Source organism: Artemia sp. Qi Xiang Cuo, chromosome 15 (genome assembly GCF_049724085.1).
Source record: "Artemia sp. Qi Xiang Cuo chromosome 15, ASM4972408v1, whole genome shotgun sequence".
Classification (NCBI taxonomy): Eukaryota; Metazoa; Arthropoda; class Branchiopoda; order Anostraca; family Artemiidae; genus Artemia; species Artemia sp. Qi Xiang Cuo.
This window is the reverse complement of record NC_142808.1, coordinates 25,321,118-25,344,147: the sequence shown is the minus strand read 5'-3', so window position 1 is coordinate 25,344,147 and position 23,030 is coordinate 25,321,118. Positions and strand designations below refer to the sequence as shown.

The following is a 23,030-nucleotide window of genomic DNA, read 5'->3' as shown; positions in this document are numbered from 1 at the left end:
TTCCGTGCATCTTTTGTAACCTAACCTAACCCCTGCTATTAATATTTTGTATTTACGCCACTGCTATTCGCCCTTCGCCACTGCTCTTTAAAAAAAAAAATATTAAAAAGACCGGCATGAACGCTATCTATAAAAGAACTTATTAGGAGGCAATTTAAAAATACTTAAGCATTTAATTTTCAACATGGTGATATTTGGAAACTTTTTCTCTTTTGAGGATTTTTAGAGGAAAGACTTGATGATAAAGGTTCTCCCGTTTGATAATGTAAGAACTAGGATCATTATACATATTTTAAAGTAAGAATTGTTTTCTTAACATGTCTCCTTATCATGCGACACAAGGCTATACAAATACCAAAAAGACAATTTGCTATCAATTAGGACTCGTTGGAGAGATACAGCCAGCCTCTATGGGGTTTACTCTTAGATCTTCTACTCTGGTTGGGTGGCGCCTCTGCTTCCTACAGTTAAAATATAATAAAATTATTTCATTTAAAAACGAATGAAAATAAAATTGAGTAAAATGAAAGTAAAAAAGTTAAAGGGAAGCTAAAATAAAATGAGCTAAGCTTTACATAACGTCTTGCTCTCTTTTGGCTATGCAAAGTGCCAGAATCTTCGACCCATGTAAATAAGAAGTAAAAAAAATGAAAAAGAAAATATTAATTAATTTAAGTAATATTTCTATCCTGGTATTCCGGGTTAGCTTTATGATTTTGCCGGAAAGCACTACCCGATTTTATTTAATTTTTTCCTTGAAGAAGATGTTTTTTTCTCTTGTCAATTTCCCATACTCTGCCGTAGAGGGATGATCATGAAAGTACAGCTCAGCCTGTAACCACATTTAAGCCACTGGTAGCTGGTTGATTTCCAGTTAAGATCTGAAGTAGGTTTATAATCTGTGGATTGTCATTACTGGTCGTGGAAGAAAATTTAGGGTAAATTATTACTCCAGAAAAGGATTCAAACTATTAAACAAGGGTAAGAATTGTTGTCTTCTTTAACACAGAAATGAACTAAGACAGATGCAAATATCACATTTTATCTGTAAATAGGAGAATTCCGCTATCATTAGCTTGTGTAGCTAAGAACTTAAAATTTTCCTGAATATTTCTTCCTTCTTTTCGTTGTTCTTAGGAAACGCTGGAATTTCGAAGAAGTTGTCATCCATGACAGCACACAGGCATGTATATAGTTGAGAAGCATATGATGCAGGCTTTAACCCCGAATTATCACTATCTTCATATGTACTCCTGTAAATAATCATAGAAATCATGTAGTTCTCATATGATTTGCCTGTTTCGTAATGTTTTAAAATACACCCTCTAAAAATGCGTTCCCTTCCCCAAAACGAATTTCTGCTTACGGGGGTAATGAAGCCCCTTACGTATTTTTTTTGTTCTATGTTAATATATATATATGTATATATATATATATATATATATATATATATATATATATATATATATATATATATATATATATATATATATATATATATATATATATATATATATATATATATATATATATATACCCTACTTCTATACCAAAATAATCGTTTCCTTCTCAAGAAAAAAAATGTTTTAAATAAAGTGAATCAAGGGTTTTAGATAAATGTTTTGAAGGGAACGAACGGGCCTATACCAAGTTTTTCAGGGAGCAGAGGTCTGAAAAACAGGTCAAAGCTTTGTTTTGTTCTGAGTATTTCTCATTTGGCTTAAGGTTCCCCATCCTGCCCCTAGGGTGAGAATAAGAGAGCACTGCCACAATATCTGTACAAGGATGCTACCTCCTAGTAAGAGTGACGTATAGTCCTCAGAAAAAATTATCGGGTACTTAGGTTAGCTGTAATAGAGGACCATATCTTATTTTTAACCAATTATCTTATTTACTTTACCTAATGAGGTACGTAAAGTAAATAAACTATGTAATGAATATTTTTTCTTAGTTTCACTCTGTGTCAAAGTGTTCCATCTTGCATCAACAACAAAAATACGATTGAAGAAAGAACTTTCGAACTTTTAATGTGGTTGCTGAAATTTTACCCTCAAATTAAGATGAAGTGAAACAAACATAACTAAATCAGAATTATATCTGTTCGACCCGAGAAACAGCAAAAACCAGACCCATTTTACATGGCAAAATAGTTACTGTTTTTTTGCGCTTTCAATTCCTTTCCATGGTTTCAGTGGATTCAACATGTCGTTTTCTTTACCTGTTTATGTCTCTTTGAATTTTGCCGTTAGCCCAAAGTAAAATAGTGGGAATCTGATGGTTTGGTTGTATAGCATTGCTTTTATAGAAATTGACGACAATCCCGTTCAGAGTCACCATGAAGATTAATTTCTTGTCGTCCCCTTTTCCTCACCTCAATCACTGGTTGCAAAACTTCCATAAATAGTTCGTTCCGCTTGAGGTCAGTTGTAAGTGCAAAACTTTAGACGTGGATTTTCATCAACAAAATATGAACTTTCTTGTTATTACTTGCAGTAAACTGCATAAGATCATCTATATTATTGATAATGGCCTGGAAACATAAAATTAATTCGCAATTGGCGCTGATCTCGTTTACGTTTAACTAAAAATTATTTGTACACAATATTAAACAACTCTTATCGCCATTTAAAAAAGCTAGGCTGCATTAATTGCTGTTTACTCATAGATGAGCCTGCGTTCTGTATTAAGCCGTGTCTTCATTTGATGATTTATGGAAAATCAGAAAGCAAATCAACTAATGGAACTGCGAGCAACTTTTTCTTTCACACCAGCTTACGAAAACGAGGTTTCTGATTGGTTGACTAATTTGACGTACAGTCTGTAAAACGTTAAATGAAAATGAGGCTTTATTAGTTTTGTGTTGTCTTGCTATAACTTCAAAGTTTGCTTCCCTCTTTGGTCGAGTAATCAAAATGCATCTTATATTAGCTTCAGGAGGTATATTTTCCAGAACTCATAGGCATCAATTGCGATAACTAAGATAAAACTTCCATAGTTCTCTAATACTACGATGATTTCGATTAATTTCAAACTTTATCGGCCAAAGAGTATGGGCAGCTTATAAAGTAGAAACTGGCGCTAGTGTCGAACAAAATCATCGACGCCATCTGTGCTTGGCATTTTTTGGCACTTTTCAAACTTTATGATTGTGCTTCTTTCAGAAATGGGATAAACACTTAATACTGCACTAATTTTGCCTCATCTTTACACTTATTAAACGCTGAACGCATGATTATATTTTTTTTCTTCGGCACCGGTTCCAGTTTACATTCTTTTACGTTACTCACTCCCTTTGTTGTAGGCTTTAATATTCTTTTTTGTATCTAATTTACGCTCTGAATCTATTCAAATAATGAACCAAGGTAACGGCCTTGTGTCGTTGAAGGAGAGAGACCCAAAGGAGATTTAAAAACATCGTATGCGAGAGAGAAGGGTTTATTGACAGAACAAATAATAAACAAAAATTATTTCTACCTCACCTGAAAAGGAAAATTTGTCCGTGGGGGAGGTAGAAAAAACTAAATCCTTAAAACAAAACTACACTTGGCCACCGACACCACTAATACCATCATACTAAACAATAAGTGTAAAAGAAAACATCATTTCTTTGCTTTTCCTCCGTGAACATCATATCAGCATAACCCCCACAGTAAATAAATAAATCAATCAAAAGTCATATTCTACAAAAAGCAATTCCTTAATGGTGTTTCTAAATATATGGGGGTCTCGAATAATCTTAATATTACTTGTTAATCTATTTCATTTCCGTGTACCTCTATAAAAAACAGAAAGACATGAACGGGAAGAAATGCCTCTAGGTACATAGAAATCAACACTACCTCTTGAACCGTGAGAATGAAGAGTAGACCTAATGCACAATAAATCACTAAAACAATGAGGCTGAATATCCTGCTGCAATTCAAAAATAAAGTACAATACTTAGAATTCACGATGGCCTGCAGTCGTCAAAATTTTTAAAGCTAGGTAAATTACCCATGGGGGGCCTTAAGGAAGGGGGGCGCCAGCCCCCTCCCCTCTGGTTGTATAACGCTGCCTTATATTATTATATTTTTGTTTTGAGATTTCTACTATACAACTAGAACCCAGGCGCCGTGCTGTTAAGAGAAGGTCGGCGGCGGCAACAAATTGCAGCAGAGGCGCGCCGCTGTCGCGATCATTGTTGACTGCAAACATTTTGTTTTGATCAGTCTTTCTCAAATCCCAGCTTTAATTTACATCAGATATGGGCCTATTCATGAGTTAGAAACTTCGCAAGTCGCTGTCAGGACGCTGGTCTTCTTCGTAATTCATCAAGAGAATTAGAAATCTGCTAGAAACAAAATGGCTGTGGCATTTCGGAACCCTTGCATAATTGTTGAAATATCTAACATCTCTGTATTCCTAACATAATTAATTATCAAAATTAGTAGTATTCTTTTTCATCAAGCAACCGTCAACATCAAGAAGAACTGTCACCCTTTATATTACAGCTGGGTTGGTCGAAAAATCTTTCCCCTTTCCTTTCATACTAACAAACATCCAGAAGAGATTTAGAAGGCATATCCCCTTTCAGTCCAGATTGTTTTGATAATGAAGATCTGTGCTCTTAAATACAGACCAACCAAATGTTTTTTAGCCCGTGAAGCTGGTGGCAAATTGCCAAGCTCGTCAGAGGTTCTAACTCCAACCCACTGCCATCCTCTCACCCAACGCTTTCAGTAAGCCCTGTGATTTTGTAGCCACTGTGAAATAGGATAGTCACACCTGAACAAGTACAACCACATCCCAGCACCACCAAGAAAACAAAATGCTTCAAGGAAGAAAGGAGGGAAGAACAAAAGTGCTCACTGATACATCAGTAAAAGCAAAGAGTGAAGCTGCCTTTGCTACAAGAAAGGCAAAGAAGAGGTGGGAAAGAAAAAATGAAGCAACAAAACAAGCAGAACAAAGAAGCAGTCTGTGAAGAGATTTGCTGAGAAGAAAGGGCTGAGGGAGAAAATTAAACTGAAATGGTTCAGACAGTGACTGTTGATGGCAACCCAGACAGTTGTCTTGGGTAAGATAGTGAAAAGGAATGTGAACTTAGTTTTGATTTGGGTTGCAGTTGGCAACTTTGTAAAAGTCATCTATGAGTGCCATTAGAGAGAGGGTAGAACGTACTGCAGAGGTCAGTGTGACGACTATGAATAGTGGGAGAGGTAATGTGTGAAAGTAGCTGGAATAGCCAGATCATATCTACTAAATGAAAGAGGATTTGGGGTAAAAAACCCCAGTGCCTGGACAGTGTGTGATCTTGGACAAATATTTTGACTAAAATGTACCTTCCCTAAACAACGATAGTAGGTTCTTAATCTTGGACCTGATGCAGAAATTTGGAATTGGCTGACTACAATCTTATCGCCAAGCCTATTTAAATATGATTAATCTTTCATGGGTGCCCATAACGGGCGGGGGGGGAGGGGGCAGGATTTGGGCGCCAGCCCCCTTGTCTGAATGACCCTGCCTTATATTTGTACTAATTTAAAAGACTTTTTCCACAAAATAAGTTTTACAAAGAAAAGTAAAGAGCTCCATTAAGTCAAAAATGAGTAGAAATAAAGTCAAATAATCTTCCAAGCGTAAAACTACCACAAATTACTATCAACAAACAAATGAAACTCAAAAGGAACAGAAATTATAATAAATAGCCTAGTCAAACTCAAAACAAGAAAAAATTAATATTACTAGGGCTGACAACCCCCATGCCCTCTTAAGACCAGAGCATAGTTTAGGCTTTACTGAAAAACAAAAACAAAAAAAAAAATGACCGTGGATTGTCAGTGTAATATACCTATACTGATATTTATTCCTTAAAGTCAATATCCATCTCAGCATCTCCTTAAAGTTTCACTTTAATACCAAAACACTTTTTGGAAACGGGAACAACATGCCCCCTTTTCAAACAGTTCGTGGTAACGAACTGTAAGTAAGGAGGGACCCGGCTCAATGGTGACGGAAACTCTAACGGGTTCTGATACCAATATATACCATCAAAAGAATCAGATTTTAATGTTGATTTCAAATATATAAGTTTCATCAAGTTTAGTCCTACCCATCAAAAGTTACGTGCCTGAGAAAATTTGAATGATTTTCGAAAAAAAGGAGAAAAGACCCCCTAAAAGTTATAGAACCCTAATGAAAACCACACCATCATATTCAGCGTATCAGAGAACCCTACTGTAGAGGTTTCAAGCTCCTATCTACAAAAATGTGGAATTTGTATTTTTTGTCAGGAGAAAGATCACGGATTTGTTTTTTTTGTTTTGTTTTTTCCCAGGGGTGATCGTATCCATCCAGTGGTCCTAGAATATCGTGGGAGGACTCATTGGAACGGAAATTAAAAGTTCTAGTGCCCTTTCTAATTGATCAAAGAATGGAGGGCAACTAGACCCCCTCCCACGCTTATTTTTTCCCCAAAGTCACCTGATCAAAATTTTGAGATAGCCATTTTGTTCAGCATGGTTGAAAATATGATAAGTATGTCCTTTAGGATGACTTAATCCCCCGAAGTCCCCGGGGGGAGGGCTGAAAGTTATGAACTTTACCCAATGTTAACACATAGTATTGGTTATTAGGAGGTATACAGACGTTTTCAGGGGGGGGGGGGGGTTCTGGTAGTAGGGGGGTGGGTGGGTTGGGGGTTATGTGGGAAGATCTTTCCATGAAAAAAATTTTCATGAGGGAAGGGACATTGCCATGAAGGGGGTGCCGGATTTCCCAGCATTATTAAAAAAAAAAGATCAGAAATTAAATATAAAAAAAACAAGTTTTCCAACTGCAAATAAGGAGTAATATCAAAACTTAAAACGAACAGAAAATATTTCGTATATGATTGGGTTCACCCCCTAGTCAATACCTCGCTCTTTAAGTCAAAGATTTTTTTAATACTTTCATAATAGCTATTTATTATAAATAACGTCCTTTGTGATTAAGGTTTAATTTTTAAAGAATTTGAACAAAATTCGAACTTTAGCTTAAAGAGCGTGGTATTGACTAGGGGGTGAGCCCCCAATAGACGTATTAAAATATATGAATATAGAAGTTCGTTACGTAAGTTAATTCTTAAGGTACGTATTACATATAAAGTATTACTAATACAAAGTTCGTAAATAAAATAAAACAAGTTTCGAGAAACCCATTTAACCAAATTAAAGTAAAATTAATACGCAAATTTTGTTTTAATTATTCATGTACGGTAATCTAATATCAAAACCAGCATTAATTCAAAAACGTTCAAAAATTAAATAAAAAAAACAAGTTTTTTTAACTGAAAGTAAGGAGCGACGTTAAAACTTAAAACGAACAGAAATTATTCCGTATATGAAAGGGACTGTCCCCTTCTCAACGCCTCGCTCTATACGCTAATGTCTCACTTTCTTATAATTGTTATTTTTTTAAACAATAAAAAACTTTAGGTTACAGATCGAGGCGTTATGGAGGGTACAGCCCCTTTCATATGCGGAATAATTTCTGTTCGTTTTAAGTTTTAACGTCTCTCCTTACTTCAAGTTAAAAAACTTGTTTTTTTTTTATTTAATTCAAATAAAGGACCTTACATATACAACATAAACAAAGGGCAACTTGTGTAACTTTGAGTAAATTTACAATGAGGGAAAATTAAGGAAAAAAACTCTAAAATTAAAATAGCGTTTCAAACCACAAATATTTTATAAGTTTTATATTATTATAAGTAATATTTAGCAAGGATCCTTTGAAACAAAGGGCAAAATATGACTTTTTGAGATATTACTTATAATAATATAAAATATTTGAAATTTATAAAAAATTATTCAGTGATGGAAATTATTCTATTTCCCAGGTACCGTGCGGGATCGAACTTAGTAAACCACGATCAGCAGAAGTAAGCGAATCCCTTACACCATACCTCGGTATCAGGATTAACTATTTCAAAACGTTATGTTGATACAAAAAATCTTAATTTGCACATTAATTAATTTTTGTTGTATTTTTCGGTTCAAAGCTTCCTTTGGTAAATTTGAAGGAGTTTAGGTACTTATGTCTTATAGCAAAACCACTCAAGAAATGAAGTTAGGTTAATCCTAATGAAATATATCAAAATATGACGAAAACATAAGACTTTAGTAACAAAATTATGGAAATCAGGCCCCCCAGAACGCATTATATTATATGGCTTCTAACCTAACCAATATACCAACTAAAATATTGGTACTTGTCAAGAAAGCGGCAAATGCGCGACAATTGTATTGAAGATCAGATAGGATAATAACCGTGTAGTGAAGAGGTTCCATGTTCCTACCTGCAAAAATTTGGAATTTTTTATTTTTTGCCAGGAGAAAGATCACGATTGCGTGTTTATTTGTTATTCTTTTTTGTTTTTGTTTTTTTCCAGGGGTGATCGTATCGACCAAGTGGTCAAAGAACATCGAGAAAGGGATCATTCGAACGGAAATAAAAAGTTCTAGTGCCCTTTTTAAGACACCATAAACATTACAGGGCACCCCCTCCAACGCCCCTTTTTTCTCAAAATTGTCGGATAAAAATTTTGAGATATTAATTTTGTTCATCAGGGTTGGAAGGCCGAATAACTTTGCCTTTGGAGATATCTTGACCTCCCATAGCCCTTGGGGAAAGGTCTTTAAGTTATAGAATTTGCCCAGTGTTTACGTTTATTAATTGTAGTTGGGAAGTATGTATTCATTTTTCGGGTGTGTGTGGGGGGGGGAGATGAATTTGCTGCTGAGGTGATTTTCCATGAGGAGATTTATCCATGGGGAAGGAAGCTTCCAGGGAGAGCATACTTCAGGAGATATTTAAAATGGGGAAATTTGCCAGAATTCCTATACGAAATTCTTCTTGTGACTTGCTTTCTCTTTGCCGATTCAATTTTAAGCGTGGAGATATTAAGGGTAATTACCCGGGATAGATTTTCACCAGGATTGAATTGTCTAGATAATATATCCGTGGGGAGGAGATTTTTTCGTGAAGGTTTGGCCATATTTTCTGGCATTATTCAAAAAACGATTAGAAATTAAACAAAAAAATAAGGTTTTTTTCAACTGAAAGTAAGGAGCGACATTAAAACTTAAGACGAACATAAATTTTTACGTGTATGAGTGGGGTTGCTCCTCCTCGACACTTCGTTCTGTACGCTAAAGTTTGAATTTTGCCCCAATTCCTTAAGAGCGACTCCTGAAACGCAAGATTCGTTTAATTAAAACAATAAGAAGCTTTTTAAGAGTATTAAAATACTTTAGCGCAAATAGTGAGGTATCCCCCTCATATACGCAATAATTTCTGTTCATTTTAAGTTTTAATGTTACTCCTTACTTTCAACTCAATTCAACCACCTTGCATCTGAACCCCCGTGCAAATGAACCACCGCGTATCTGAACCCGTGTAACTGAATCCTCGTGTAATTGAACCCCCTTGCAATTGAACAACCGTGCTCAGTTTTCTTTAGTATTCTACAAATATGAGGCAATATCATTGAGTAGAACAAAAATTGAAGTTTTAGCCATATTTCCTGGCATTATTTAAAAAACAACCCGAAATTAAATAAAAAAAAGTTTTTTTCAACTGAAAGTAAGGTGCAACATTAAAACTTAAGACGAACTTAAATTAATACGTTTATGAGGGGGGTTGCTCCTCATCAATACTTCGTTCTTTACGCTAAAGTTTGAATTTTGTCCCAATTCTTTAAGAGCGACTCCTGAAATACAAGATTCATTTAATTAGAACAATAAGAAGCTTTCTTAGAATACTAAAATATTTTAGCGCAAAGAGCGCAAAAAGTGCAAGAATCCTTGACCCACGTAAATAAGAGTTAAAAAAATGAAAAAAGAAAATATTAATTATTTCAAGTAATATTTTTATCCTGGTATTCCGGATTAGCTTTATGATTTTTACGCAAAGCCCTAGCTGATTTTATTTATTTTTTCCTTGAAGTATATGTTTTTTTTTCTCTCTTATCAATTTCCCATACTCTTTGCCGTAGAGGTATGATTATGAAAATGCAACTTAGCCTGTAACCACATTTGAGCCACTGGTAGCTGGTTGATTTCCAGTTAAGATCTGAAGTAAGATCAGAATCTGTGGATTGTTATTACTGGTTGTGGAAGAAAGTTTGGGGTAAATTATTACTCCAGAAAAGGATTCAAACTATTAAACAGGGGTAGGAATTGTTGTCTTCTTTAGAACAGAAATAAACTAAGACAGGTGCAAATATCACATTTCATCAGTAAACAGAAGAATTCTGCTATCATTAGCTTGTGTAGCGAATAACTTAAACTTTTCCAGAATATTTCTTGCTTCTTTTTGTTGTTCCTAAGAAACGCTGGAATTTCCAAGAAGTTGTCGTCCATAACAGCACACAGGCATGTATATAGTTGAGAAGAATATTAGATTCTGCATACGAGATTCTGGTTGAGCACCAGAAATTTTAATTTCGAATTGAATTACCTTCTTTAAATGTCTCAATGATATTTCTAGCTACTATAGAGTGATGCTGCCTATGATATTGCTTATATGCCTTTTTGAAAACCTGCATGCATACAGTTTTTTCGTTTAATTGGAACTCCCCAAAACGCTTCCTAAGAGTTTCACCTTAATACTATTAGCGTCATTAGTTACAGTAACTGTAGTGGTGGTATTAAAAGTATACACATAGTGCCCTCTGGTTTTTTTTTTTTATTTTTTCTCCATACCCGGGCACTTCGTATCGAAGGAGTTGTCGTAGAAAGTTCAAAAAGGCCTCATTCGATTGAAAATTGGGGTAGCTAGTGCCCTTTTTAATAGTCGAAAGTGATTGAAGGGCAACTAGCCCCCCCCACGCCCATCATTCCCCCACACACATCCAATCAAAAATTTGAGATAGACATTTTGTTAAGCGTAGTTGATTTCCAGATAAAAATATATTTTTGAGGAGAACACTTCCCCACAACCCACGGGGCAAGGGTTTTAAGTTATGCCCCGGGGGCATATATGGTTTTTACAGAAGGCGTTGTCATAGAAACTTCAAAAAAGGCTCATTCGATTGGAAATTCAAAGGGCTAGGGCCCTTTTTAATAGTCGAAATCGATTGGAGGGCAACTAGCCCCCCCCCACGCCCACCTTTCCCCCAAATACATCCAATCAAAATTTTGAGATAGCCATTTTGTTCAGCGTAGTTGATTTCCAGATAGAAAATATCTTTTTGGGGAGGACATTCCCCCACAACATTCGGGGCAAGGGTTTTAAGTTATGCCCATGGGGCATAACTTAATAGTCGAAAGTGATTGGAGGGCAAGTAACCCCGCCCCCCCCCGCCCCTCCTTCCCCCAAACACAGCCAATCAAAAATTTGAGATAGCCTTTTTTTTCAGCGTACATGATTTCCATATAGAAAATACGTTTTCTAGGACGACACTCCCCCACAACCCTCAGGGCAAGGGTTTTAAGTTATACCTCGGGGGCTTTTAAGGTTTTTATAGAAGGTGTTGTCGTAGAAACTTCAAAACAGGCTCATTGGATTGGAAATTCAAAGGGCTACCACCCTTTTTAATAGTCGAAAGTGATTGGAGGACAACTAGCCCCTCCCCCACGCCCATCATTCCCCCAAACACATCCAATCAAAACTTTGATATAGCCATTTCGTTCAGCGTAGTTGATTTCCAGATAGAAAATATGTTTTTGAGGAGGACACTCCCCAAAACCCTCGGGGCAAGTGTATTGAGTTATGCCCTGGGGGCATATGAGGTTTTTATAGAATCCGTTGTTGTAGAAACTTAAAAACAGGCTCATTCGATTGGATATTCAAACCGCTTGTACCCTTTTTAATAGTCGAAAGTGATTGGAGGGCAACTAACCCCCCCCCCATGCCCATCATTCCCCCAAACACGGCCAATCAAAATTTTGATATAGCCATTTTGTTCAGCGTAGTTGATTTCCTGGTAGAAAATATATTTTTGAGGAGGAGACTCCCCCACAACCCTCGGGGCAAGGGTTTTAAGTTATGCCCTGGGGGCATATAAGGTTTTTATAGAAAGTTTTGTCGTAGAAACTTCAAAAAAGGCTCATTCGATAGGAAATTCAAAGGGCTAGTGCCCGTTTTAATAGTATAGTCGAAAGTGATTTGAGGGCAACTAGCCCCTCTCCCGCGCCCATCTTTCCCCCAAACACATCCAATCAAAATTTTGAGATAGCCATTTTATCCAGCTTAGTTGATTTCCAGATAGAAAATATGTTTTTGAGGAGGACACTTCCCTACAACCCTCGGGGCAAGGGTTTTAAGTTATGCCCTGGGGGTATACAAGGTTTTTTTAGAAAGCGTTGTCGTAGAAACTTCAAGAAAGGTTCATTCGATTTGAAATTCAAAGTGCTAGTACCCTTTTCTAATATTCGAACCCTTTTCTGATTCGATTGGAAACTCAAAGCGCTAGTACCCTTTTTAATAGTCGAAAGTGATTGGAGGGCAACTAGCCCCATCCCCGACGCCCTTCATTCCCCCATACACATCCAATCAAAATTTTGAAATAGCCATTTTGTTCAGCGTAGTTGATTTCAACATAGAAACTTTGTTTTTGAGGTGGACACTCCCCCACAACCCTCAGGTCAAGGGTTTTAGTTACTTCCTGGGGGTAAATAAGGTTTTTTATAGAAGGGTTGTCATAGAAACCTCAAAACAGGCTCGTTCGATTGGAAATTCAGAGGGCTAGTACCTTTTTCAATAGTCGAAAGTAATTTGAGTGCCACTAGCCCCCCCCCCCTCTCACGCCCTTCATTCCCCCAGATACATCTAATCAAAATTTTGAGTTAGCCATTTTGTTCAGCGTAGTTGATTTCCATATAGAAAATATTTTTTTGAGGAGGACACTCCCCCACATCCCTCAGGACAAGGGTTTTAAGTTATGCCCTGGGGGTATATAAGGCTTTTAAAGAAGGCGTTGTTGTAGAAACTTCAATATTTAATTTTGTTCAATGTAGTTGAAAGTTCTGGAAATTAGGTCTTTTAGAATGATAAACTCCTCAGAGCCCTCAGTGCAAGGGTTGTAAGTTATGCCCTGGGGGCATATAAGGTTTATATAGAATGTTGTTTTATATGATTTATAGAATAGATTTTAGTCTTCCTCAAATCCAATTTTTATATGTTTAAAAACTAAATGTTGACTTAAGATTAAATTAAAATGCACTGTGATAATGCTAATTCCCAATAAGGCATCTCAGCAGTATCCCAAGAACGACTGAGGGTATTATGTTCAAACGTTTGGGGATACTTCTGCTCTTAAAATTTAACCAAATCCAAATAGCGTAAGTGTATCCAAGCTATCAAAGAAAGTAAACAGATTTTTTTGGTAATGGTATCAATTTTTCCATTTCAGGTCAACTAGAGGAGTTATGAAACTAAATTAAACAGTACTATTTGTGTCCAGATTTTTAAAAAGTTGTATGCTGTTAAATATTGCTGAAAATTTTTCTCCGGCATACAAATAGCAGTCCAAACTATAAAGTCTTAAAAAACGAAAAAATTTATAGTATTACTTTCCTTTTCCCTGAAAAGACTATGTCAATATAAAACGAACAGAAATTAATTAAAAAAACTTTTTCCACAAAATAAGTTTTCAAAGAAAAGTAAAGAGCTCCATTAAACAAAAAATGAGCAAAAATAAAATCAAATAATCTACCAAGCGTGAAACTACCACAAATCAGCATCGATAAATAGATGAAACCCAAAACGAACAGAAATTACAATAATTAACCGAGTCAAACTCAAAACGAGCAGAAATTAACATAAGTTGGGCGTAAAACCCCTATGCCTTCCCAAGGCCCAAAATTTGCACTTTACTGAACAAATACAAATGAAAGCGCATTATCAGTTTAATATACATATACTGATATTTAGTAATCAAAATGTTAATATTATTTGATTTATTAAAGTTATAAAAGTAAAAACATTTATATTTTTCAGTAAAGTGCAAATTTTGTTCTCTGGGGGGGTTCATTCCCAAGAACATAATTTATGGACCTTTCAGCTATGCTGAACATAATGGCTATCTAAAAAATTCTGATTGGAAATGTTTGGGGAAATGATTGGTATAGGGGGGGGGGCTGGTTGACCTCCAATCCATTTTGACTGTTAAAAAGGTCAGTAGAACTTCTCATTACAAATCAAATGAGCCCCATCTGAGGTTTATACGACCACCCTTACTATAAAACATTATATCCCCCAGGGCAAAACTTACAACCCTTGCCCTTAGAGTTGTAAGGAGGGGGGGGTTCATCTTCAAAGTTATAATTTCCGGACCTTTAAACTACGCTGAACAAAATGGTTATCTAAAAATTTGATTGGATGTGTTTGGGGAAGTGATTGACGTGGGGGAGGGGGGAGGTCTGGTTGCCCTCCATGAGCTCTTTTTGAAAGTTCTATGACATTTCTTTCTATAAGAAGTGCACAAGTCTGAAAAAAAATCAAAATAAATAATATATTGTGCCCACATCGCTCTTTGCTTAGGCAGCGCTATCGCACTGCCTATGATATTTTGTCTTGAGATCTCAATTATACAGCATTGGAAGCGCCGATCAGGACCAGGTTAGATCAGGTAAGCCCCCTCCCCTAAAATTGAACCTATGCGCGCCCGTGACTCTTTTTCACAACACATTTTAGTTATTGATTCTGTCCATGATTGAGATACTTCAATTTTAAGATCGTATGTTCAAGATTGGGCAGTTGCCTATTTTCCAAGAATAGAGTCAAGCTGAAAATTTGCAATTACAATTAGGTCTCTACTATTAACTGTCTATGCATTAAAAATAATTACCATTGTATACGAGTGAAATATTCAAACTAATGAAATACTTATTAAGAAAATTTAGACAGATTTAGTAGAGAAAAATTAATTTTCCAAGTGGTATAATAGATATAACTATAGAGATGGTGACTAGGGAGACCTACATTTGTAGTTTCCTTCCCATTCATTTCTGTTGATGTCTGAAATAGGTCCCCGTCCTGTAATTAGACACCTAGTCTGCTCCTAATTATTACACCTCCAGTGGTTTTATGACAAATAAGGAAACTTATTAACTGTCCTCGATGTTAAACTCAGAATTTAACAGTTTAGTATCTTCAGAATCTACCATTTCAAGTAATGCTGCTATGTCACGGAATCAAAAACTCCGTATTTATAAACACCTACCTATGACAAGGAATCAAGAAATATTGATTCTTTGCTATATTAAATAAAAAAAACAAGTTTTTTTTTAACTGAAAATAAGGAGCGACATTACAATTTAAAACGAACAGAAATTATTCCGTATATGAAAGGGGCTGTCCCATCCTCAACGTCTCGCTCTTTACGCTAAAGTTTTTTTTATTGTTTTAAGAAATAGAGTTGTGAGAAAGTGTCTAACTTTAGCGTAAAGAGCGAGGCGTCGAGGATGGGACAGCCCCTTTCATATACGGAATAATTTCTGTTCGTTCTAAGTTTTAATGTCGCTTCTTACTTTCAGTTGAAAAAGATTGTTTTTTATTTAATTTTTGAATGTTTTTTAAATTAATGCATGTTTTGATTTTGGCTTACCGTACATGAATAATTGAACAAAGTTTGTAGATTAATTTTACTTTTATTTGGTTAAATGGCTTTCTCGAAAGTTTTTTAATTTTATTTACGAACATTTTTATTAGTAATAAATATACGTAACTTACAAATTAACTTACGTAACGAACTTCTATATCAATATATTTATAATACGTATATTAGGGGGTTCGCCCTCTAAGCAATACCTCACTCTTTACGCTAAAGTTCGAATTTTGTTCCAATTCTTTAAAAATGACCCCTTAATCACAAAGGCCGTTAATTAGAATAAATAGCTCTTATGAAGGTAATAAAAAATCTTTGGCGTAAAGAGTGAGGTATTGACTAGGGGGTGAACCCAGATCATATACGTAAGAACTTCTGTCCATTTTAAGTTTTGATGTTGCTCCTCACTTTCAGTTGAAAAACTTGTTATTTTTATATTTAATTTCTAATCGTTTTTTGAATAATGCTGGGAAATCCGGCACTCCCTTCATTGCAATGTCCCTTCCCCCAAAAAACTTCCTTCACGGAAAGACTCTCCAACTTAACCCCACCCCCCTATCAGAAAAAATCCCACCTGAAAACGTCTGTATACTTCGCAATAACCAATATTATTTGTAAACGTTGGGTAAAGTTCATAACTTTCAGCCCTTCCTCCGGGGACTGTGAGGAATTAAGTCATCCTAAAAGACATAGTTATAATATTTTCGACCATGCTGAACAATATGGCTATCTCAAAATTTTGATTGGGTGACTTTAGGAATGAATGAGTGTAGGTGGGGGCCTAGTTGCCCTCCGTTTTTTTTGGTCGCTTAAAAAGGGTACTAGAACTTTTAATTTCCTTTCGAATGAAGCCCTTCCGTGATATCCTAGGACTACTGGGTCGATACGATCACCCCTGGGAAAAAAAGAAACAAAAAACAAATAAACGCACATCCGTGATCTTTCTTCTGGCAAAAATTACAAAATTCCACATTTTTGCAGATAGGAGCTTGAAACCTCCACAGGAAGGTTTTCTGATACGCTGAATCTAATGGTGTGATTTTCATTAAGGTTCTAAATCTTTTAGAGGGTGTTTCACCCTTTTTTTTAAATCAGGCAAATTTTCTCAGGTAGCTCGCGTAGCTCACTTTTGCTCGGTAGCTCACTTTTGATGGGTAGGACTAAACTTGATGAAACTTATATATTTGAAATCAGCATAATAATCTGATTATTTTCATGTATCTATTGGTATAAAAAATTCCGTTTTTAGAGTTTTGGTTACTATTGAGCCGGGTCGCTCCTTACTTACAGTTCGTTACCACGAACTGTTTGACTAAGTTGTCTTGAAATAGAGAGGCCCTTAAATCTCAACTTTGTACCTGGATATTAACCTGGAGTCTGTTCGAATGACAATTGTCGATACTTATGCATTATACGGTAGCCACGAAAGAAGTTAAGTTTGGTTAATGCTAATGAAATGAAATAAAATAGGATGAATATATAATAGTTAAGAAACAAATTTGGGCTATATATTTGCATATTAGGAGGGATGGAGGGTAAAGCATACCATATGTTAAATACGTAACCTAACCTATATAGGTACCTTCCCCCCCTAAATCCTAAAAAATAATAGTTTAAGTATTGTAAACTGAATGAGAAACCACGCTTTGCAATCCATTTCTCTATTGAAAGAAACCCGTTTTGAAAGAAACCCGCATACAGTATATAGCGGTAAGCGTTGAGTAGGCTACCATATAATGCATAAGTACCCGATTGTTTATTCAGTGTATACATTACAAGAAATAGTGCTGAATAAAAGCTCACTGTGGAAGCACACGGAATTTATGCAAACTATTAGTGTGCGTACTTGTTAGTTTATTTTTGAAAATTGCATTTGATTTCTAAGCAGGAAACTCGAAAACCTTAACTACACGAGAAAATAAAAGCTCCAACATTGCGGTTGGCACAATGTAGAATTGGCTCAAATTAATTCAAAGTCAGCGGAATGCCGCCGCCTCGGCCAGCGTCGGCTACGGCATTTTCACGGTAGTTGATCGTGTCTCTCGATGTCGGCGTTCTACGCCTGCACCGCCGTGGCCCCGGGCATGATATCCAGCATTGTACGTGCCAATTAGGCCAGGTAAGCCCCCCCTAAAATTCTGCTTACGGGCGCCCATGAAATTTCCCGAAGAGACTGACGTGTAGAAATACCTGCTAAAATTCTTACTGCATGATTTTGTAGAAATCTTTTTGGTTTTAAGATAAATGGAAAAGTAGAGAGCGTATCAAACAGTTCGTGGTAACAAACTGTAAGTAAGGAGCGACCCCGCTCAATGGTAACCGAAACTCTAGAAAACGGGTTTTTGATACCAATAGATATATCAAAAGAACCAGATTTTAATGCTGATTTCAAATATATAAATTTCATCAAGTTTAATGCTACCCATCAAAAGTTACGCGCCTGAAAAAATGTGGCTGATTTTCAAAAAAAGGGGAAAAGACCCCTTAAAAGTTATAGAAGCTTAATGGAAATCACACCATCATATTCAGCGTATCAGAGAACCCAAATGTAGAGGTTTCAAGGTCCTATCTACAAAAATGTGGAATTTTACATTTTTTTGCCAGAAGAAAGATCACGGATGCGTGTTTATTTGTTTGTTTGTTTGTTTTTTTTTTCCCAGGGGTAATCGTATCGACCCAGTGGTCCTAGAATATCGTGGGAGGGCTCATTGGAACAGAAATTAAAAGTTCTAGTGCCCTTTTTAAGTGACAAAAAAAAATGGAGGGCAACTAGCCCCCCTCCCACGCTTATTTTTTTCCCAAAGTCACCCGATCAAAATTTTGAGATAGCTATTTTGTTCAGCATGGTCGAAAATATGATAAATATGTCTTTTAGGATGACTTAATCCCCCGAAGTTCCCAGAGGGAGGGCTGAAAGTTATGAACTTTACCCAATGTTAACATATAGTATTGGTTACTATAGGGAAGTATACAGAAGTTTTCAGGAGGTTTTTTTTCTGGTAGTGGGAGGGAAGGGTGGGTTGGTGGTTATGTTGGAGGATCTGTTCATGAAGAAAGTTTTCATGGGGGAAGGGAAATTGCCATGGAGGGGGCGCCGGACTTGCCAGCATTATTTATTGGTTATTGGGAAGTATATAACCATTTTCAGGAAGGATTTTTTCTGGAGGGGGGGGCTAGAGGAGGGGGTTACTCTGGAGAACATTTCCGTGGAGGATGTTTCTTTGGGGTAAGGGACATTTCTATGAAGGGGGCGCCGGATTTCCAAGTATTATTTAAAAAACGATCAGAAAATAAATAAAAAAAAACAAGTTTTTTCAACTGAAATGTAAGAAAGAATATTAGTGCTTAAAACGAACAGAAATTATAACGTATGTGAGGGGGTTCTCCCCAAAGTCAAAACCTCGTACGTTACGCTACAGTTTTTTTAGTGCTTTCAAAAGAGCTATCTATTCTAATTAAACGGCCTTTGTGATTCAGGTGTTTGCGAATCAAATTTTTTTAAACTTTTAACGTAAAGAGCGTGGTATTGACTAAGGGGAGAACCCCCTCGTATACGTAATAACATATATGTAATAAAAAAAACAATAAAAAAGCAAGCGATACGGCTCAATAGTAATCGAAACTTTTAAAAACGGAATTTTGATGTCAATAAATGTATCAAAAGAATGTGTTTATAATGCTGATTCTAAATATATAAATTTTATTAAGTTTAGTATTAGGGCCTACTCATCAAAGGCTACGAGCCTGAGAAAATTTACTCGATTTTTTAAAGAGGGGGGAAAAATCCCCTACAAGTGAAAGAATTTTAATGAAAATCACAACGTCAGATTCAGCGTATCAGAAAACCCTATTACATAGGTTTCAAGCTCATATCTGCAAAAATCTGCAACTTTGAATTTTTGCCAGAAGAAAAATATATGAATATATAAGTTATTTACTTATTTTATTTTGTAAATACATAAATTTATAATTATAAAATTAAAATTTTTATTAAAATAAAAGATTAATTAAATGAAAAACTATCATAAATTAAATAAAAAAAACAAGTTTTTTAAAATGAAAGTAAGGAGTGACATTAAAACTTAAAACGAACAGAAATTATTCCTTATATGAAAGGGGCTGTCCCGTCCACAACGCTTCACTCTTTACGTTAAAGTTTGATTATTTATCAAAAATATATTTTTTAAAACAATAAAAAATTTTAGAGTAAAGAGAGAGGAGTTGAGGAGGGGACAGCCCCTTTCATATACGGAATAATTTCTGTTCGTTTTAAGTTTTAATGTCGCTCCTTGCTTTCAGTTTAAAAAACTTGTTTTTTTTATTTAATAAGAGAAAAATAACGATAGCAAAGGACAGACTTAGGAAACAAATGTTGGAGTTTTTCATTGTACCTAGATTTCTTGCCAGAATTTTACTAGTTAAAGCTTCATGTTGCTTAAAAGATAAAGTTTCATCAATTACAATCCCTAGGTATTTCAAAGACGCAGTCCGTTTTATAACTCCATTGGAAATATTTAATTTCTTGATCCACGGTTAAAAGTCCGGTAATCACGAGAAAATGATACAATTAGACTTAGCCATAATAATCCTTAGTTTATTTACCCTCAGCCATGTTACAATTTTATTAATTGATTGCTTCTTGGACATCTGCAGCAGCTCCGCTGTCTTAACTGTACTAATGGCTGTTGTGTCATCAGCAAAAAGCGAAACTGTTTCATTAGTTGGATTTACCGTTAGTTCATTTATTCTGTAACAAAAATAAGTTAGACAATTTGGCAAATCATTGATAAATATCAAGAATAATATAGGACCAAGAACTGATCCTTGCAGAACACCTATTTCAACACGGTTTTTTCCTGAAGAAGAATCATTTAGTTGGACATACTGGTACCGATTGCTTGAAAAAAAACTTCTTAAAAAATTTGACGATTTTCCCCTCGGACCATACACCTCACACTTTTTAAGTAGAAGTTCATGATCCACCGTATCAAAAGCTTTCACCGGATCTAAAAATATAGCTCCTACTTTAAAACCTTTATCTAATGCATCATTAGTAATAGATGTCAAATAAATATTCACCTGTTCCGTTGTCCTTTTTCTACGGAACCCAAATTTTGACTCTTCCAGCAATTTATGGTCCTCCAAAAAACTTATTATTCTAGTACTAAAATACTTCTCTAAAACACAGGAAATTGTGGGTAAGACAGATATCAGTCTATAGTTTCCTGGATGACTTTGAATACCACCCTTATGAACTGGGGCTATACGGAAACTTTAAAACGATCTGGGAATTCTCCTTGACAAAAACACTCATTAATTAATCCACATAAAACTTGAGATATAACATGAAAATACATTAAAGTGTTTTTAAAGTAATGTGATCAATACCAGATGAATTACTACGCAACCCCTAAACATTTTTTTTTTAATTTCATCAACTGTTACCAGTCTAAGGAGAAGAGCTACCATCAATCTGGTTCCACAGTAAGGACTAGTACGTCAGATGGCAACTATCAGGTACAACTGACATAGCTAGATTCGTGACGAATATTCGAAAATTAACTCTGAAATTCATTACATATATCATTCTCAAACTTCAAACTCCCTCCCGCTGCACTAATTAATGTATCAGGTACACTATTTGTTTTTAATCCAATCACTTGTCTTATTGGTCCCCAAGTTTTCTTAGGGCAACCTTCTGTCTCCTTAAACTTTTTCTCAAAATGTTTCTTTTTTTCATTTCTTGAATTGTACTCACCCCCTTTCAATAAGTTTTATATTACTCTTTATTTTCTTGTGCCGGGTTGATCATTTGAGCCAAACAATTTATCTCTTACATTTGTTCGCTTCAAAATTATAGGACTAATCAAAGGTCTTTTACTTGAATGTTTTCTTTGAAATGTTTCAGTTTGACTACTTGAAACTTTGTAACTTTTCATAACTTAAAATAAACCTGGCATTTGCGTCTTGAACTTCGCCTAGAACTTCATACCAATTACCTTTTCGATATCATTTTCAGTTTTACCATCGCAGTTTGGTTGATCACTGGGATCCTTGATTTCTTGCCTTTAAACTTCTTTGTTGCAGCTCTGAAGTTAGCTAAAACTCCAAAGTGGTCAGATATATCGTTGATGAGGACCCTAGAAAAGCTCAAAGGAACATTAGAAAGTATATTATCCAGAAGCTTAGCTGATGTCTCCATAATTCTTGTAGGGATATTTATATAAGGATGTAACCCATTAGATAGACTTCTATTAATAAATTCAGTACTAGCAGATGACTGGTCTATAGGGTCAACATTAAAGTCCCCCATAATAAAACATGGTGTAGAGTTAATCGGGAGTTTCATTAATTGCCTTCAAATAGATCCATAAAGTCATGGAGCTGGTTCTGTGGAGGTCTATATACTACAACAATATAAAATTATATTTGTCTCTTGCAACTTGCAGAACAAAACACTCACAAACCTTCTCTCTATATATTGTTAGATGTTGTTATGTGATTTCTTTTCATGGTTCCGACTCCCCTCCCCATCCTACCATATTTACCTACCTATATTTATCCTACCCCATCCTACCTATATTTATCCATCTATATTTATCTCTATCTTTTATCTATCTATATTTATCTGTCTAGATTTATCTATTGCGAATTTTTTGAAGAAGCCTGAATGTCACAAAACAAAGAACAGTGATACATATACAGGCAGAAGTTGTGAACGCATATAGAGAAAGACAACGCTGGAAAGGCAAAGTGTTTAAGTTGAAACTTATAAAGAATGCCGAGGAGGATGTTGCAATAAGCGAAAAGGCACTTGAAGTTTCGAAAAACTGTCTTCTAAAGACACTTTGTCTTAAAAGACAAAGTTTAAACTTATAGTAAGGTCTTTATGTATGTTTTAGAAGGACTACACGAACACAAACTTTCAGTAAATGTTTCAACACAATCTTTCAGGAGGTAATTGTAGTTAAACAATACATATAAAAGACCTTGCCTTAAATAGAGATTAAATTAAAAAGACAGACATTTTCAACTGAAAGTAAGGAGCAACAATAAAACTTAAAAAGAAAAGAAATTATTCCGTATACGAGGGGGGGGGGCTACTCCTTTCTCAACCCTCGCTATTTGTTCTAAAATGTTAAAGGTCTTTGAAACTACTTCTCATTCAAATTCACCCTCGTTTCCTAGTTTCTTAATTATTTATATATTTTCTTCGTTTCTTTATCAGACATCATGTATAGATAGCGTGGTCTTAAAACGTGCCTAAATAAAAAAAATCGATAAATATTCATTCATTATCAAGCTTGTAACAAGATGGGGCCACGATGGCTTCAGCCCTATAGAAGGCCAAAAATTATTGATATTTAAGTCCATTTATTTGAATTATGTCCCCCTGCCCATCCATCGGAAGTTCTATAGCAAAGCTACTGTTAAAATTTGTTGAGAAATTTTGTTCAAA

At 35.5% G+C, this 23,030-nt stretch overlaps 1 long non-coding RNA gene across 1 annotated transcript; it reads right to left on the bottom strand.

Moving 5' to 3' along the window:
* Positions 1–344: 344 nt before the first annotated feature.
* Positions 345–21,609, bottom strand: LOC148943486 (uncharacterized). Its single transcript, XR_016142953.1, has 3 exons — positions 21,571–21,609; positions 20,174–20,318; positions 345–461 (listed from the first exon to the last, which is right to left on the bottom strand). It is a non-coding gene; the product is annotated as an uncharacterized LOC148943486 (long non-coding RNA).
* Between the last annotated feature and the right edge of the window lie 1,421 nt (positions 21,610–23,030).